Genomic DNA, 20055 nt, shown 5'->3' with positions numbered 1-20055 from the left:
CCCTAGCCAGTTTGGCTCAGTGTATAGAGTGTTGGCCCACAGACTGAAAGGTCCCAGATTTTATTCTGATCAAGGACACATACCTTGGTTGCAGGCTCAATCCCTGGTCCTGGTCATGTGTGTGGATGCAACCAATTGATGTGTGTGTGTCTCTCTCCCCCTCTCATCCTCTCTCTCAAAAATCAATGGGAAAATATTCTCTGGTGAGGATTAACAACAAAAAAATAGAATGGATCTTAAAAATCTGACAAGGAAGCTTAACTCCATTGTCCCTGAAAATTCTTTTGACTTGATGGGCCCACAGCACTGGAAGCTAAGATTTCTGAATGGCATTTTGCTTAGCTGTAAACCTCAGAAGATAGTCTCTGCCCTTCCAGCTCTGGGGGCCATTATGGTGATTGTGAATAAATACATAAATAAAAGTGTAAATATAAATATATATAACTAGTGGCCCAGTGCACGAAATTTGTACACATTAAAAGGGGGACCCAGAGTCAAGTCCCTGCCCACCCACATGTGCCTCAAAATCACATTAGACCCAGACCTGGCCGCCCCCCCCCCCCGAATTGGGCTAGATCCAGACCCGGTCCCACCCTTGTCAAGCCCTGCCTGGCAGGGGGCATAGCCTCAGGTCCCCTGGCCCAGCACCAAGATGGGGGGCATGGCCTGAGGTCCCCCAGATGGGGCACGGGGTGTGCCTTGAGGTCCCTTGTCAAGCCCCGCCAGGTGGGGGACACAGCCTGAGATCCCCTGTCAAGCTCCGCTGGGTGGGGGGCATGGTCTGGGGTCCCCGTCAAGCCCCGCAAGGTGGGGGGGGTGCAGCCTTAGGTCCCTGTCAAGCCCCACTGGCAGGGGGATGCAGCCTCAGGTCCCCTGTCAAACCCCACTGGGTGGGGGGCACAGCCTGAGTTCCCCGGACCCAGCACTGGGGGTGCACCTTGAGGTCCCCTGTCAAGCCCCGCTGGGTGGGGAACACAGCCTGAGGTTCCCTGTCAAGCCCTGCCAGGCAGGGGGGCACAGCCTCAGGTCCCCTGGCCCGGTGCTGGGGCGGGGGGTGTGGCCTGAGGTCTCCTGTCAAGCCCCACCTGGTGGGGGGTGTGGCCTGAGGTCCCCCAGCCTGGCGCTGGGGCGGGGGGAGCAACCTGAGGTCCCCTAGCCCAGAACCAGGATGGGAAGCACACCTTGAGGTCCCCCGTCAAGTCCCCCTGGGTGGGGGGCGTGGCCTCAGGTCCCCTGGCCTGGTGCCAAGGCAGGAGGCACAGCCTGAGGTCCATCAGCCTGACGCCAGGGCAGGGGGCGTGGCCTGAGTCCCCTGTCAAGCCCCATGGGGGCAGGGGAGGGCATAGCCTCAGGTCCCTGATGATTGCTCATTAAGACTCCTTAAGGGAACTTGGCCTCAGCTGTGGGTGCAGCCATCTTTGTGATGGAGTGATGGTCAATTAGCATATTCACTCTTTATTAGATAGGATAATAAATTCTCCTTGAATTGAAATTTAATGCAATGTCCCATTAATCCCATTTTAAAGATGGGAAAAAAAGGCATGAACATCTAAGTCAAGCATTTAAAGCCCCTCATGAGTGACTTGAAGGGTAGGTGTCCAGCTGACAGTCGTGGAGCCTCTACTGCCCAGTTTTCTTCTAAGAGTAAGTAAACTGCCCATATGACTTTAGATCACATTTAATGTAATTTTGGCATGGGGGCTATCCATGTGGAAAAAAAAACAAAACAAAACTTTAGTCCACAAATCTCATCCCACATGAAAACGAACTCAAATGAAATTTAGACTCAAATATGAATCTAAAACTACAAAATTTCTAGAATGAAATATAAAAGAAGTCATTTGTGACCTTGGATTAGGTAAAGGTTTCTATTTTGTTTCCATATGCCTCATATCATTTAAATTCCTTTGGTCTTTATTCACTGCCTTCATTTTATTAAAAATATTTTTAGCATGCCATTTTAGTTTTCTCTTATGAGTATGTAGCTTTTGTGAGAGTTTAAAAAAATATTTGCTTTAGCACTTACAATATGCATCTTTAACTTATCACAATCTAGTTCAGCTAATACTGACTTAATTTCAGTAAACTATGGCAAATTTGCTACAATTAAGCTTCATTTCCTTCCACTTTTTATGTATTACTATTGTCATATATATTATATCCATCTGCTATAAACCTAACAGTACGGTGTTATAGTTCTGCTTTAAAATATGCTTTTAAGGAAATTAAAAGTAGAAAAGAGAATAAAAAGGTATACATTTATACACACACACATGCATACAAATACAGAACTTTTTACATTGACCCATATATTTACAATTTCCAGTACTTTTCCTTCTTTCTTATGCATTCAAATTACTATCTGTTATCATTTATTTTCAGCCTGAAAGATTTCTTTAGTAACTCTTATAGGTCAAGTCTGCCAGCAAAAATTCATTTTACTTTTTGTTATTTGGAAATCTCTTTATTTTTGCCTTCTTCTTTGAAAGATATTTTCACTGGATATAGAATTGTTGGTTGACAATTTCTTTTTGAATATGCCATTTTTACTGTTTTCTGGTCTCCATTGTTTCTAAAGAGACATTAGCCACTATTCTTATTGTGATTCCATGCACGTGATGTTTTTCTCTTGGTGCTTTCAAGATTTACTGTTTGTCTTTGGCTTATCAGCAGTTTCACTATGATGTGTCTATATGTGGTCCTCTTTGTGTTTATCCTACTTGGGTTCTATTGAGTTTCTTGGATCTAGAGACTAATATTTTTCATCAAATTTCAGAAGTTTTTGGCTCTTGTTTGTATCTTGTTTATCTCTTTCCCCTCCTCCTGGGACACCCAGGACATAAACTGGTTTCCTTGGGATCACTCCTGTGTCCAAATAGTTTAGTGATCATCCAAGGGTTTATTCAGAAGTTGTGTTCTAGCACCTCAAATCCATAAGGCTTCCACCCTTTTCTGATCAAGCTGTGGATGGGCTGGAGAATCCATTTAATGTTGTAGCCCTTTGTCAAATCTTTCTTTTCCCTTTTTTGCTGGGCTTATTCAGATTTCCCCTGCATATGTACATGGTTTCCCAGTCATCCTTTTACCCTGTTAGATTGCATATGTATTTTATATAAAATGCAAATATATTTTATATTATATGTGAGAGCAATACAAACTCTAAGAAAATAAATTTATACATTTCATAAGGTGACAGCTCTATTGCAATAGAAGTAAATCTACTCAGTTTAGGAGATCAGAAACAAAACACTTTTCTTTGGTGAATTATTAATGTGTAAAGATTTAAATAAACTTACATAATTAGTTTTTCAGTAATTTAAACTATTAAAATATTTTGTTGATTATAAATACACACAGAGAGTATACTAGTAACCCATATACATAGATTAATCAAATAAGTTATAAAACAGAACTTTTCTAAATAAATTATTTTCTAAGATAAAGTTATCTGTGATTTATACCTTATAATAGATAATAATTTACTGCTTTGTTGTTGTTATTTATGATGATGAAAAAGAAGTAACTAAGTATGTCTCTGGCAGCTAAATATATACTGAGAAACATGATAGATTTTCAAAAACTGCCAAGCCAGAGCTTGAGGTTCTAATTGTGATCTACTGAACTGAATCTGGCACGTGGAAACAGGAGGTCTGAGTCTAATAACATGTCTGTCTTTACAGCTATGTGAATCTTCATAGTCTTTCCCATAATTGGCCTTTTGGGATTTTAACTGGAAAAAGCAACTAACTTCTACACCTACCTAAATAGTATTGTTATAATGCTGAGATGAAAAAAGTTATATGTAAGGTGCTATATTATGAATTACATGGAGGTGGTCAATGTGGGGGGGCGGGGGCGGGAAGGAGACACCTGTAATACTTTCAACAATAAAGATAACTTTAAAAAATAAAACATGACTTAACACATACAGGATGCATAAAAACAAAGGCTGAGACAATTTTGTCTTTAGAGACCAATGCCCCTGCTTTATAAAGCTTCAAAATGACTATCTTGATAAACTTATTTGTTATGTCACAAATTGAAATTCTTTTATCTAAATGGATTAGAGCCAAGATTACTCACCTAATTGCTTTTGTGACATAAACCTAATTAAGTTATCTCTCCAAGGGGAAGAACTTAATCTAACAAAATAACTTCTATAAAATCAGTCATATCAATTTCCTTTAGTAACTAAACATGTAGATATATTAACAATTACAGATTATAAACTTATTGTGGTTCATATTTTGTATATAAAAGAACAAATAGTTTTTCAAGAAACACTCTCTATAATTCAACCATAGGAAGATAAACAATCCAATTAAAAAAACAGAAATAGTCCCAATGTACCATGCTAGCAAGATGGTATGCTACAGCCCACCCTCCCACTTAGCTTAAAATTGTGGTCACTACTTTAGGCATGACAAATAATATGACCCAAAGTATTTTCAGATTAGCTGAGGGGGTAGTTTGAGGAGAGGAGAGGCGAGGAGAGGAGAGGACAGAAGGGGAGGGAGGGAAGGGGAAGATAAGAGAGGAGAGGAGAGGAGAGGAGAGGAGAGGAGAGGAAGTGGAGGGGAGGAGAGGGAGAATGAATGAATCCTGGGAAATGTGATATAACGAGAGAATGCCTCCTTAGGGAAGCCAGGCCTAAGTTGATGCCTGAGTAGGTGAATGGAGCATGAGCAGGGAGTGGCAGGATGTGAGGTATGCTGATGTAGGCCCATTCCTCATTAGTCTGGTCTGCCTCTCCTAAGATGCACATAGGCAGAGACACACATTAGGTCTCCCAAAAATATTTCTGAATGAAACGTCATCAAGAGGAATTTTGAATAAAATAAGGGCATCTTAAATGACAGTTCTTCTGGCTGATTTGGAACTCATGCCATATCTAGAGTGAATTCTCAAAACTGCAAAGTCATCTGGGTATTAGTGTAAAAATTTCTGCATTATAATAATATATGTAATAATATTTCAGGCCCTTTTAAAAATTCTCTATTGCATTTCATTTTGCGGATGAGGAAAAAAGATGAAACTTTATACTCATTGGAGAGAGACAGTTCATTCTGTCACAGCTGCTGCCTGGGAATCCAGTGAGAATGACCGATCTAGAAGGGAACTCTCCACACTCATCACAGGCAAATCGAAACGAGGTCCAAGGACCCATTCCTCTCATGCTGTCTGTAACTCGTTTTTTGTTTGACCAGGATGCATGGACTAGAGAGTTTTCTTCTCTGTTTGCTTTGGCATTAAATCTATAAACTTGCTACGAGGTCTCACTAAATTAGAGTCAGCAAGATTTATAGAGAGAAGAATTTAACACCACTAAAACCTTTCAGGGCTTCAGTTTCCTTATTGATAAACTTGTCTAATAATATCATCTATCTCTTGGCATTATTTTGAGCTGCTGCCTGAGAAATGTGTTTATAAACTGTGCATGAGTGTTATTTATTTCTGTTAAAATCAAAATATGTAATGAATTCATGTAAACATAAAACTGATCATTGTGATTATGTAAGAGAATATCCCTGCTCTTAGAAAATACACAATTAAATATTTAGAGATAAAGGGCCATGACATAAGTAACATTATCAAATTACTGGTATATAAAAATAAATATTTGTTTATATATAATTATATATAGTTATATATATAAATATGAGAGGGAGGGGAGGGGAGAGAAAGAGAGAACACAAATGATCTATCATTTGAGTTAAAGGTTATATGTATGGCTTCTGTACTTTTTTTACAACTTTTACTAATATTACTATTACAAAGTTTATGGCTTAATTTAATTTTACTCATTGAATCTTGACTGAGGAAAACCAATCCAATTATACATGTAAGACCAGAAAATGTCTTAACCGACCTTAGAATCTCAAACCCCATACTAAGTAAAATTATTCCCATTAAATTATTGAAAGGCTTATAAGTTTAATTGACTAAGGCAGTATAAAATAATCAGAGAAACTGATCACATAACAACTCTATGCAATGCCTTATGCAAAGCATTGGGGATATGAAGACTCAATGTTGCCGTTTAGAGAAGATCAGCCTCTGATTATTGATAAAGGAGCCCACAACACTGAAAGCCACAGGGGTTCAGTGGTGAGGTATGTACTGTGGGCATTTATGGTCAGAAAGTCTTCGTGTTGGACCTGAAAACTAAGTTAGGCTTTGAAATATAATTAGGACTTATATAATGTGCAGGAGCCTGGACCATGTTATCCTAAGGCAGTGGTCGGCAAACTCATTAGTCAACAGAGCCAAATATCAACAGTACAACGATTGAAATTTTTTTGAGAGCCAAATTTTTTAAACTTAAACTTCTTCTAATGCCACTTCTTCAAAATAGACTTGTCCAGGCCGTGGTATTTTGTGGACGAGCCACACTCAAGGGGCCAAAGAGCCGCATGTGGTTCGCGAGCCGCAGTTTGCGGACCACGGTCCTAAGGGATAGAGAAGAAGCTATCAAAGATGCCTGGTTCATGTCAAAGGGATTCAGAAGCTAAATGGAAGAGATTCCTACTGACCAAGAGTGAGACAATTTGAGGTCAAATAGGAAAATTACAATAGATTTAAATATATTCATAATACTAAAAAACAAACAAATGAAATAAAATGTAATTGGTAAGCATTGGAAGATACTAGAGAATCAGCTCATTACTTTGAAAAATGGTTTATCAATGGAAAGAATCAAATATTTAGTAGGACTTTCCTTTGTGAAAGTCCTTTAATAACTTCTGTAATATGCCACTGGGTAATCAGAGAGTAGATGAGGAAAAGTTTGCCCTCTAGACATATTCCAGCTAATAAATGTAGAGTAAGTGATAAAATTAAAATATCATCATTTTTCAACCCTAAGTTAGTTAATGAGTGTAGGTATTGATGATCAAGGCTGCTATCATCACAAAAAGAAATTTTCCAACATTAGGTCACTTATGATAGAGGAACACCACACCACTGACGAAGTAGTCTTGCCAAGAACATCATACTTAAATCTGATCTAACTACTCATTTAAAGGAAACACAGAGATGAGAAGAACATATTAAATTACATCATGGAGAAGTAATAAAATCCACTGGGAAATTCTTCAAGACAAACAACATTGCTTCCTTAACAAATAATTTAATGAAAGCAAACAACAAAACAACGGAGACAGAAGGGGATATTACAGATTAGTAGACACGTAAAAGCACAGGAACCAAAGGAAATGTGTGAGCCTTTATTTGGATCCTGACTAAAGCAAATTGTTTAAAAAATTAATGACTTTTATTATACTGTTGGAAATCCAAATACCAAATGACTATTTAATGACATTAAGAAATTACTGTTAAAGAGGGAAAGGGGGATGGGGGAGGTAGGAGAGGGAAAAGGGGGGGAAAAGTGGTGATGGAAGGACACTTGACTTAGGGAAGTGAACACACAATACAACATATAGATATAGAATTATATACCTGAACCCTATATAGTTTTATATTAACCTAAAGGATATAGGTTAATAAATAAATTCAATAAAAAATTTAAGAAGCCTATAAAAAGGAAATTACGGTTAAAACTTATAAGAGTGATAATGGTATAGAGGTTATATAAGAAAATGTTCTTACCATTTAGAGATACATATTAAACTGTCTGGAATTGCTTCAAAATCATAAAGGAAGGGATCTAGCTGAAACAAGATTGGCCATGAGTTGAGCCAGTTGGTGTATACATAGGGATTCCTTATCCTATTCTATATACTACTGTTTGTTTGAAATTGTCTTTAATAACTTCTGTAATATGCCTGACTATAGGTTCTTTATTTTACATAAACGTAAGTGAAGTATACTTTTCGTGCCCACAAATAAAGAGATGTGTTATTTATACATATCTTTAAACTTTTTAATACCTAAATAAAAACTTGCTTAAAGGGTAAAGCCCTAGAAATTAAAGCTATTCATTCACAAATGATGTCTAGCATTAGATCTTATACGCTTGAGACACTATTCTCAGAGCTTTAATTTATTTACCTCACCACAGCACCATGGATTAAGATAATTTCCCCCATTTTTTAGCTAATAAGTTGGCAGAACCAGGGTTTGGACCCAGGCAGTTCTACTCTATGGCTCAGGCTCTTAAACTTTAGCCTACATTTAAATTATGTACCTAATTATTGGTCAAGTTCCCATGTTTTAGGCAGGATCTAGACCCAAAGGAATGAAGGAAGGCTACTCCAGAACAAGGTAAAGGTAAAGTAAAGGCACAAACATCAGGACCAGCAAGTTACTTGGTTTGAGGCAAGCGCAGAATTCCGAACAAGAGAAATGCTGTGAAATGAAGTTGGAAAGTCAGACAAGACTGGATTGTGACCTACCATGAAGGAGAAGTTAGCGGTGTCAGGACAGCCTTAAATAACCATTTGGGAGGCACTGACTCTTTGGAGTGAAAGATTGACACTATAGTTTTTGGAGATTAATGGAGCTTAATCTGTAGGAGGAATTATTGGGAGGGTTGAGATTAGAACTAGGAATTCAGTTAGGAGGCTACTCCAACAGGTTAAGCAAAAGCAAGGAAGGCTGGAGTTTAGGGTCATTGTGTGGCAATGAAAAGGAAGGGCAACTATAAGAAATGAGATGCTACTGAAGCAAGAGAGAGAGAGAAATAAGAGTTGACAGAAATGACAAGTTTGGGGCCTGGGCAAAACTTGGGAGGATGGTGATGTCACCACCGCTAACAGAAAAGAGCAAAATGCAGAAAGAGAACCAGATGTGAGAGAAAAGAGGAAGGATTTTGTTTTGAACACACTGAACTAAATGAAACAAACAAGCCATCCAAGAAGACAGGTCTAGTAGATAAAAGGGTAAAGTGGGCTGAAACACGGAGAGAACCCAGGTGTAGGGTGCAGTTTTGGGACTGAGAGGTGATGGTTGAACAGATAAGATTAGCTGACACTGCTGAAGGAAAAAGGGAAGGTAGTTTGGCTGGAGTCTCTAACAGTATTTTGAGTCTTTTTAAGATACATGAATGTTGTCTTCTATTATTTTCCATTCCTTTAGCACAGAACTCAATAAACTCTCTTGTCTGATTCATGAAGAAATATGAGGTGCTAACACCTCTTTTCATAGCAGTGTTTTGATTTCCTAAATGATCCTAGTACAGCATTTATTTATTAGTAGTGAGAATGGTTTGATTTCTTACTGTCCCATCTGGGAACCAACTAATAGGGAAAGGACAAATCTCAAAAGCAAGCTTGTAGTGGAGGACTAAAGACCCTTTTCAGATAATTCAGACATGTAATTCTATTTTAGATGGAAGCATCTTTATTTTCTGGCCTATATTTCTCAATAGTGATAGTGTCACAATTTACTATTGAGTTGTTAGTCAAGTCTAACCAATATGAGAAGTAGAGAAAATGACACATAACTTCTTACTTGCCTCTAACATAATAAACTACTGATCTAAATAAGCTGCAGTTAATTGAGAATAAAACCATAGGAACAGAGAAAGAAAACTGTAACAATGCTGCACTTTTAAATAATTTCTAATTTAAGTTTAAGTTTTTCTTTAAAAACTAAAATAAAGATCTGTTTCTTACAGCAAGGCCAATAGCAAAGCATTGCTGTCTTTTCCAGAACCCATATGAATCAGAATATTTAGTCTAAAGCTTTAAGGATCCAAATAATTATCTTTTTTTTTCTTGGTTTATTCCTCCCATGTCAAAACTTGATGTTCATACTTCATTTCAAACTTTTCACATTTTCCATTTACTGCAACCTTGGGCTGAGAAAGCCCATTATTTGACTGGATTTTATAGGGAATTAACAACTCTATTCAGTAGGGGTTCTCTACAGGAGAAGGAAGAATATTAATCAGAGAGCTGCTAAGTAAGCACAGCTGGGAATCCTTATCAACAATCAAGAACCAACCCCACAGGGCAGTTAAACACAGCTGGGAGGCCTTCTGTCAGATCCAAGTCTTAGCAGCCAGTAAATGGAAGAGCCATGATACAAATGGCAGTGCTTATGGCTTTAACTTTTAGAAAACTTCACAAGCTTATAAGAACATTGATGATTTGCTCGTTGTGAAGCAAGTAACCAGGCAATTCTTTTAAAGACTTTAAGCCAGCAGTGTGATATTTGTTTTAATTTTTTTTCAACCATCATAGTTGATGCTTCTCAGTAGCAAATGAACTTTCCTTCAATGTAGCCTTGTTTTTGTGCCACAGATATGCAAAAGGTGCTACTGTTTGTACTACTACAATGAAAGAAAACAGGGAGGGAAATGTAGAGATAGGGTTATTAAGTTAATAATAGAATTTCACTTTTTTTATAATTCCCTTTTTGAAGAAGACTATAGAATGAAAAATAACATGACAAAGAGTTTTTGTTTTGCTGTCTTTTGTGTTGGTATAGCTAGTGGTGCAGTCAGATAAGAGTCCCTTATAATCACTGAGTTCATCCATAGGCCATAAGTGGACACATCTGGGGTGATGCCTTTTGATTTTGAACCACCAAAATGATTTTTTTTTAAAAAACACCCAAAGTCCTAGCAAGAGGAGAGGATTTCCAATGAACAATTGTGCTCAAATCTCTACTCTACACATTTTAAAACTGCTACTACAAAGTTAGAATTGGGAGACTTGGCATTAGACCCACAAAGCTCAGTGGCTTCTCATGTAAATCCAACGTGGGTAGTACAGATCAGGACTGGTTTAAAAATAAGTGTTCCTGGAAGAATGTTTACGGGGTTATAGCCACACTCTGCAGTCAGACTACACACCCAGTTAGCAGATTTCAGTCTAGATAGGACTTGGGTGTGGACTACATTATGTGGTTGCATTTGTAGATTAAAATAAGCACTTCTTTCAAATCTCAGTTGTTGTGCAAGAATCTCTGAGTTCATTAAAATACAAATTTCACTGCACATGCCTAGACTTCTTCTCAAGTAGATCTAGGGACTTAGGAGAAACAGGCATTGCTAAACACCCAGGAGATTCTGATGTAGTTGATCTGTAGACCACATTATGGAAAACACTGGATATAATCTATGCTCAATGCCTTTCATTAAAGTATATCCATTGATAAAACAATTAATAACCTTAGCTTAAACTGAAACACATATACCCTCAGTATTCTAAAACATGAAAGAATTTTTTTATACAAAGTAATCTGTGTCATTAAACACTTTTACAGAGCGATTATCATTATCATTATTATTATTGTTGTTATTTTTTTCCCGTGCTCCTGGGCAGTTGCATTACCCTTGACAGGTCACAGTACCCTGGGATGTTTCTGTGGCAGACAGAAAATTCATCTGCCTGGGACTGCCTCCAGGTGCAGAGTGAGTCTGCATGATAGATATTACTTTTAAATGACATTTTTCTATGTATATTTTTTGAAACAAAAAATAGTAATTAATTGTAAAGGTTGCTTTCTTCCTACCTTCATAGACTGTCTTACTGAAAAAAAAAAAACACCAACTTTTCTATTTTTATTTTTCTTAACTAAGCAAAACAAACATATCCAAGCCCTAGGTTACCAGAGCAAACTTCTAAGTGGAATACGACATGAAGAAAATGTATGTTTTAACAAGGCCCTGAACTGTGTTTTCCAAAGATCCTAATGGGCCCATTGTAGTTGCTATAATCTATTAAATTCAATTTATGTAGGTGGAAAGCCCTTTAATATGCATTTTATGATAATATGCTTTTTAAGATGTCCCCTGATATATATTATACACACTACTGAACCATAATGGCTATTAGCACAGTAAAATTAATAATACACATTTTTAAATGGCCTAAACTTTCAAAGACACTCATGAGAGAGACACTTTTCTGAGTAAAGTTTTGAAGAGACATTTTTTATAGTTTTGTGTACAAAGAAATAGATGATTAAGGAACTTTTGAAGATGTTCAGTAATGGTGAGGGGTTCCAGGACCCATGTCTCTGCTTTTCCCTCTCTATGATAAGTTTCAAGAGGTCCTAGTTTTTTCTGATTAAGCTCTGTCTCCAACAGATCTAAATGCAAAGGCTCTGAATCTTCCTTCATCCTTTGTCTCCTCTTCTAATGGTGCTGAATGCACCACTGGACCATGGACCTCTGGATGGCAGAAAGGGTATTTCTATTGAGAGGAAAAATTAGAAAATGACTCGAATGCCTCTGTTTGGCATTAGTCACTCTCCATTAACTCATTTAGAGTCTCTTCCAATATTAAGTCAAAACCTGGCTAACTTAAACAAGTGGAATCATTAAGCTCAAGATTCCAAAACCATCCCACACAATGAAACTCAGGTTAAATACTTCTAACCTTGTACTATCAAAATTTTAATAGTGAGCAGTTCATTTTCAAGTCTTCTAATGCCCAAGGAACGGATCTCTCCTCTCAAAGATGTAGCTTCAGCTTTACTTTATGTGTGGACTCCAACTACAAGTAGGGAGACCTGTACCTACCCAAATTAAATCTAAAAAAAAAAATTTCCCTTAAATACAATCAGCTCTTAAGTGAAGCCCTTAAATCAACTCAGTAAAATTAATTAACACATTTGATTCCTTCGTTTACATTAATTCCATCTTTAAAGTGAAGAAAATTATCAGTCTCATATGAAAAAAGAAGATTTTAGGATGGTTGCAGATAACTCCACAGCAACATTCAACACTCAATAATGTTAGTAGACCAATGGCTAAAATGTCTTCAAGAAAACAAAGACTGTTCCAAGAACTATAAATCCAACTAAACTGTCATTAAGTATAGGAAAATTTTTTGAGGGGCTCCCCACATAATCTGCATATACATTTTTCATGAACTTAAAATTTTTAAATTTATTTTAGAGAGAGGGAGATTGAGAGAGAGAGAGATTGATTTTTGCTGTTCCACTTGGTTGCTTTTTGTAGGTGTCCTCACCGGAGACTGAACCCACAACCTTGGCATTTTGGGACAACACTCTAACCAACTGAGCTATCTGGCTCATGAACTTTTTGAGAACAAAACTAGAAGACAAGCATCAGCCAAATAAAAGAAAAACACTAAACATGTACGCAAAGACTGAACACAGATTCTAATTAGCTGTAAGATTAAAAGAAAAATTGGGTATTGTGAATAGAACAAAATCTAAACATTGTAATATTGAAAAATGTTAAAATTACATGTCTAACAAAAACTGGAAGGTGAAGGGAGAAAAAAGGGAGTGGCAATATGAGTGCAAGAATTTCTTTGTGATGAGGTATATAAAGTTCATCTTAAAACCATATTAAGCAACAAAGACTAGCATATCAATAAAACCAAGGTAAAAAATAAATACCATAACGTACTTCATTTAAGTCAGACAATTGTAGGGATGGAAGAAGTGGAAACATATTAATTCTGCCATCCCAGAGAAGGAAATCAAGATACTGAGGGGAGAAATAGAGAACTTAGTTTATGACTATAACCACAGGAACAAAACTTTTGCCAAATTTTGAAGAGAGACACAAAAGAAAGCAATAAAAAACTAATTAAACCCACAATTTAAAATATTTCCCAAAGTAATCTCTAGATCCTATTGGCTTTTCTGACTAGTTCTTAACAATATTTAAGGAAGAAATAATACAAATATTACATATACTCCTCTGGAGAACAGAAAAGGAGATCACAGTTTTCATTTTATGAGCTGAGTACAACTCTGATACTAATATCTGACAAGGTAATTATAAGAAAGGAATCACTCAGGTTTTTCATAGACATACTAGAGGCCCGGTGCACGAAATTCGTGCATGGAGGGGGGGCGTGTCCCTCAGCCCAGCCTGCACCCTCTCCAATCTGGGACCCCTCTCACAATCCAGGACTGCTGGCTCCTAACTGATCACCTGCTTGCCTTCCTGATTGCCCCTAACCACTTCTGCCTGCCAGCCTGATCACCCCCTAACCACTCCGCTGCCAGCCTGATTGATGCCTAACTGCTCCCTAGCCAGCCTGTTTGCCCCCAACTTCCCTCCTCTGCCGGCCTGGTCACCCCTAACTGCCCTCCCCTGCAGGGTTGATCGCCTCCAACTGCCCTCCCTTGCAGGCCTGGTGCCTCCCAACTGCCCTCCCCTGCTGGCCATCTTGTGGTGGCCATCTTGTGTCCACATGGGGGCAGGATCTTTGACCACATGGGGGCAACTATATTGTGTGTTGCAGTGATGGTCAATCTACATATTACTCTTTTATTAGATAGGATATGCAAAAATCCTAAAGAAGATATTAGCAAAGTGGATCCAGTGATATAAAAAAAAAGGATGCTGCATCATGAACTAATAGGTTTTATTATAGGAATCCAAGTCTAGTTTAACATTTAAAAATCAATCAACAAAATTCACCACATAAATAGAAAAGAAGGAAAAATCATATTGTCATTTCACCAGTTGCAGAAAATGTGATTGTTGTTGTTTTTTTTTCAATCCTCATCAGAGGATATGTTTTTCATTGCTTTTTCAGAGAGATTAGAAGGGAGGGAATAAAGGAGGGGGAGAGAGAGAGAAACATCAATGTGAGAGACACATCAACTGGTTGCCTCCTGCACCTGGACTCAACTTGGGGCAGGGAGTGAACTCAACTTGGGGCAGGGTTCCATTCCCAGGTAGGTGCCCTTGACTGGGAATGGAACCCTGGTCACTGAGCACACTGGCCAGGGCAGAAAAATGCATTTTTTAAATTAAATATCTGAATAGGTATTGAGGGGATAACTCAGAAAACTGTATTCTTAATATCCTTTTTCTCATAAAGCACTCTACAAAAACCTACAGCATATTTAATTATGAAATATTAAATTCTTTCCCAATGAATTTAGAAATAAGACAAGGGTATTCACTATAACCACCTCTATTCAATATTGTACCAAAAGTCCTAGCCACTGTAATATGGCAAGAAATCCAATGAATAAGAACTAGGATAAAAGAAGTAGAACTGTTTATTCATATATAACATGGTAATCTATACACTATTAGAATTAATCATTCAGGTTGCTGGATAAAAGATCAATATACAAAACAATGTATTTTAATATACTAGCAGCAAAAAAATTGAAGTTAAAATCTAAAGTTAGTTTCCACAGACATAAACAACAGTGTGGTGATGGCCAAATGGAAAGGGTGGTGAGGGCTAGATGGAGGTGGGTAAAGGGAGCCGTAAATGGGGACATCTGTAATAATGTAAAAAATAAAAATAAAGTTTAAAAAATTTGTTAAATAACATTAAAAACATCAAATACTTAGTAACAAATATTATTATAAATTTATTTAATAACTCTATACTGAAAATGACATAACTAAGAAACAGTAAAAACCTAAATAAATAGATATACTGATTAGATGACTGTATGTTATTAAAAGATAAATCTTCCCAAACAATCTATAGGTTGAAAAAAACTTATTCAAAATCTCAGCAGGTTGTAGGTATGTAAATGTGGAAATAGACATGTTGACTTTAATATAAGTATGGAAAGGCCAAGGTCCTAGAATACTCAAGATAATCTCAATTTGGATTACTTGATAAAGTCTTAATTTATTCTCTCCAATGGTTCCATGATACTCTATGATATAGATGTACCATCATGTAGTCAAGTGTTTTCCTGTTGATGACTATTTACTGTTTCCAGTTTTCTGCCACTACAAATCATGTGCAATAAACACCACTATATGCATGTGATATAGTTTGTATAAATCAAAGTCTCAAGGAATTTGCTAGGTAAAGGGATTATTTAAAATTTTAATTACATGTTGCTAAATTGCTTTCCAAAAGAGACTGTTGCTCTCCGCATACCATCAGCAACGTATGGGAATGCTTTTGTCTTTAAATCACATCCAGCAACAGGTGTCAGGGTGATATGTGTAGTCATAGCTCATAATTGCTTTAAATTACATATCACTGACTACTAGTGTATCTGAGCCTTTCATATGTTTGCTAATGTTTTGGGTTGGCTCTGTAGCAAACTACTATCCATACATTTTGTTTATTTTAAAATATTAAATTTTTTATCTTTTCTCAATTTTTAAAAACTCTTTGAAAAGTACAAATGTTAATTGGGTGCCTGTTAATCATAACTTTACCAGAACTACCACTTTGTAATTAATGTTTGTTATAGTCCCTTACCTTTGAAATGTTTAATTTTTATATGTCTAATACAACTGTCTTTTATTTTACTCTATAGTCCCTGAGTTAAAAATCTTGCTTAGGTATACCTTTCCCCCTAGCTTGTACAAATGTAAAATATATACTTTGTTTTGAGTTTTACATAATTCCTTCATCCATCTTGAATTCATTTTTCTATAGAATATATTTTTCATATGGATACAGTCAGTAGAGCCAGCACATCTATAATAATGAAAGCATAATATGCAAATCGACCGAATGACTGAACAGCAGAACCACGGTCCGGACTACCTTCCGGACGACCATGGTATGACACCCACTGGCGCCAGGCCAGCCAAGATGGGTGCAATGCGATTGGTCAGGGGCCCGGCCATTGCCCCATGATCACCCTGCAGAGGGAGGCCCAGGCCACCGACCAGCGGGCTGCGGCGGGTAGGCGGGGCCTCCCTCTGCGGGGGCAATCCATAGAGGAGCCCCAGCTGGGTGGGTGGGGCCTACCTCTTTGGGGGATTGATCGCGGGGCTCCCGGACTGTGAGAAGGCATAGGCTGGGCTGAGGGATGCCCCACCCTGAGTGCACAAATTTCATGCACCAGGCCTCTAGTATATTTACATGCATAAGTAAATTTACTTATAGCTTTCACTTTATTTCTTATTAGATTAGATATTAAAACTTTGCTGACTTCTTTGAAGCTGTCCATATATTTTTTAAATGTTTTTATTGATTTCCGAGAAAGGGAGAGGGAGAAACATCAATGATGAGAGAGAATCATTAATCAGCTGCCTCCTGCACACCCCCTACTAGAGACTGAGCCCACAAGTGACCACTTGGTGCATAGGTTGATGCTCAACCACTGAGCCACACCAGCCAACTTTTTTTTTTTTTTTTAGGAAATCATCTATTTTTCTAAGTTGCCTAATTTGTTTCTTTAGAAGTACATGAAGTATTCTCTCAGAATTCTTTTAGTTCATATACTATCTGTGTTCAAATTTATATTTATAAATTTATTTTCTTATTCTAATTTTTCTCATTTTTATTTTCTATTTCATTAACTGAATTTTATTCATTTATTTTATTGGTAATTTTATTAAACCAGTTTTTAGATTTGTTTATCTTTTTTACAGTTTAAAAATTTTGTTTCATTGATTTTAGCGATTATATTTACTAATTCCCTTCTAGTATTTTATTTTGGTATATTTGTAGCTCTTTTTATTATTGTATAAGACAAAAATTCATTTCCGAAACTAATATAATATTAATTTCAGTTTTCCAAAATTTATGCAGCATTATTTGCAATAGCCAAGATATGGAAGCAACCTAAGTGTCCACTGTATATATGGACACTCAACAACAAAAAAGAATGAAATCCTGCCATTTGTAACAACATGGAACTTAGAGAGTATAGCTTTTTTATATTCCACTAGAGGCCTGATGCACGAAATTCGTGCAAGAGTAGGCCTTCCTTCCCCCACTGCCGGCACCGGCTTCCCTCTGGCACCCAGGACCCAGGCTTCCCTCTGGCTTCTGGCAGGCACCTGGGACCCGGGCTTTTCTCTGGCTGCCGGCAGGCACCCAGGACCTGGGCTTCCCTCACAGTCCTGGCTTCGTCTGGAAGGTTGTCTAGAAGGATGTCCGGAAAGATATCCTGTCTAATTAGCATATTATGCTTTTATCATTATAGATTACGCTTTTATTATTATAGATGCTTCTTCTTGTTCATTGATTTCTATGAATTTCTCTTTCCATTTACTCTTTAATTTAAAGGTTATATTTGGAAGTGTTTTTCTTCTTTTCTTGGTTTCTTTATTATTATTTATATCCAGAAATATGTCCTGCAAAATGTCTGTTTTAACTTAAAAATTTCCAAGGAATCATACATTTTTCTAAATATTCCATAAACATACAAAATAACTATATATTAGATAAATAATTATCTACCTTTTTCTGTCCCTCTCTCTCTCTATATATATACATATAGATAGAGATATGACAAGCCATCAACCTAAATGAATGAAGATATAGCAAAGCTATAGATGCCAATTCAAATTATACAAGAAATTTCTATTCCTCTTCTCAAGAACCAAAAAAGGAAATGACAGTGGCAAGATTTTATGTTAGCCCTAACCGGTTTGGCTCAGTGGATAGAGCGTCGGCCTGCAGACTGAAGAGTCCCAGGTTCGATTCCAGGCAAGGGCATGTGCCTTGGTTGCGGGCATATCCCCAGTAGGGGGTGTGCAGGAGGCAGCTCATCGATGTTTCTAACTCTCTATCCCTCTCCCTTCCACTCTGTAAAAAAATCAATAAAATATATATATATTTTTAAAAAATACTTTATGTTAACTCACACGCTGATCAGAGGTAATACATATGGAATCCCTGAGAATTCCTGTGACAATTTGAGGAGGGGGATCATAAGAAAGGACTGGACATCTCGCTAGTCAATTATTGGAATTTAACATCTGTAAAATGTGGGGTTCTTTGGTAAATATGACTATTTATTAGCAGGTAAAGCCAGGAATTCACAACTTATGCTTTATCATCAAATGCTAAAACTTTGGCTACATTTCATGCTTTTTCTTTTCTACCTTCAATCAAAGGAAGGATAAGATACTTTAGATTAAGTTGCCTTAGGATCTTAACTAGCATAATAGAAGCCAAATCCACTTACCCTCTTACACTAAAACTTTCAGTTTTATAAATGGCAAGAATAAAGAAAATAGCTTCAGAAATTCCTGGGAAATGCCAAGCAAAAAGCTTATCTAAAGTCTCTTTAAGCCAGCATGAGTCTTTTAAAGGGACATCAGTTTCTCTAATCTTTTGTCTGGAGACTTCACATGGATCTTCTAGCAGGAATATTATTCCAGAAATATAAAAGTTCCCTACCATAATGATTGCTTGCTTGGAGGTCAGGTGGTGCCCCTTCGGGGTGAGTGAGCTAAACATGCCATCAGCTGAACTCTCAGAGGGAACCTCTTGATGTTATTTCCTGGCGATTCTTCTGGTTGAGCGCTCTACCTGAAGCTGTGCTTCAGTGGGTTTTTTAAAAGTTCTTTTCCTTTGTTCCTCTGGTGGTCACTGCTTTTCATTTTGTTTCACAATATACCCCCTCTGGTTCTCTATACATCCTGCGGTTTATCCCTCTCTGTGCATTTGAATGAATTATTCTATTTGCTTCTTCCTTGTTCTGGAGAACTAGTTATCCTTCAAGATTCACTAATGAGTCCTCACCGAATTCACTTCCCTCTGCCAGGCAGAGTTAAGCACCCTCTCCTCTTTCTTCTCACAGCATCCTTTATCAACCATCGGACAGTTTACGCATGCTCTTCAGAAGAATGTTCTGTCTCTTTCATCTCTGTTAATCTTGTGCTGAACATAGTATCTGTATACAGTAGGTAGTAAGTGATCAAATAAAATGGATGACTGAACAAACAACTGTGTTCTAAAACCTGGCATAAGATTTGGGAAAAAAAAATCAATATCACGTTGGGTTATGGTTGGCATCAAACTGCGTTGAAAATAAAGTGAAGGCTTTCTTAAATTCACTGATTCTAGATAACCACCCTTGAGACAAAGAAAGACATTAAGAGAGGAGAGGACATATTAGGGACAGATACTAAGAGCTCATGGAAATTAGTCACTGACATAAATTTCTGAGATTTTGGAGAAGGAAAAGCCAAAATCCAGTCATGTTTTCTCAATTGAAAAATATACATGAGTAATGAGTAAGTTGGGTATTGATCCCTGGCAAAATTCTAGAATTAATTATTACACAAATTGGTTTTAAGCTATTAGTAAAGAATATGATTATGAAGAGGGTATATCACATTAAAAACAAAACAAAAATTATGCAAAGGTTATGAGATTGGTTTATTTACTTCAGTTAGACATTTAATGAAAGTTCTTAAGATGTGTTGGATAAATGTGGGTTAAACTGCAGTGAAGTGAGTAAATGGTTAAATAAAAATAT

General features: G+C 37.2%; 1 protein-coding gene and 1 non-coding gene across 2 annotated transcripts in view; both read right to left on the bottom strand.

Moving 5' to 3' along the window:
• The window catches only part of COL19A1 (collagen type XIX alpha 1 chain), a 294498-nt gene that overhangs the window by 177111 nt on the left and 97332 nt on the right, over positions 1 to 20055 (bottom strand). The window lies entirely within an intron of this gene.
• LOC114231193 (small nucleolar RNA SNORA77) lies at positions 11214 to 11330 on the bottom strand. Its single transcript, XR_003617164.2, has one exon. It is a non-coding gene; the product is annotated as a small nucleolar RNA SNORA77 (small nucleolar RNA).

This window comes from Eptesicus fuscus, chromosome 10 (genome assembly GCF_027574615.1).
Source record: "Eptesicus fuscus isolate TK198812 chromosome 10, DD_ASM_mEF_20220401, whole genome shotgun sequence".
Taxonomy (NCBI): Eukaryota; Metazoa; Chordata; class Mammalia; order Chiroptera; family Vespertilionidae; genus Eptesicus; species Eptesicus fuscus.
Note: the sequence above shows the minus strand (reverse complement) of the source record. Positions and strands in the feature narration are given on the sequence as shown.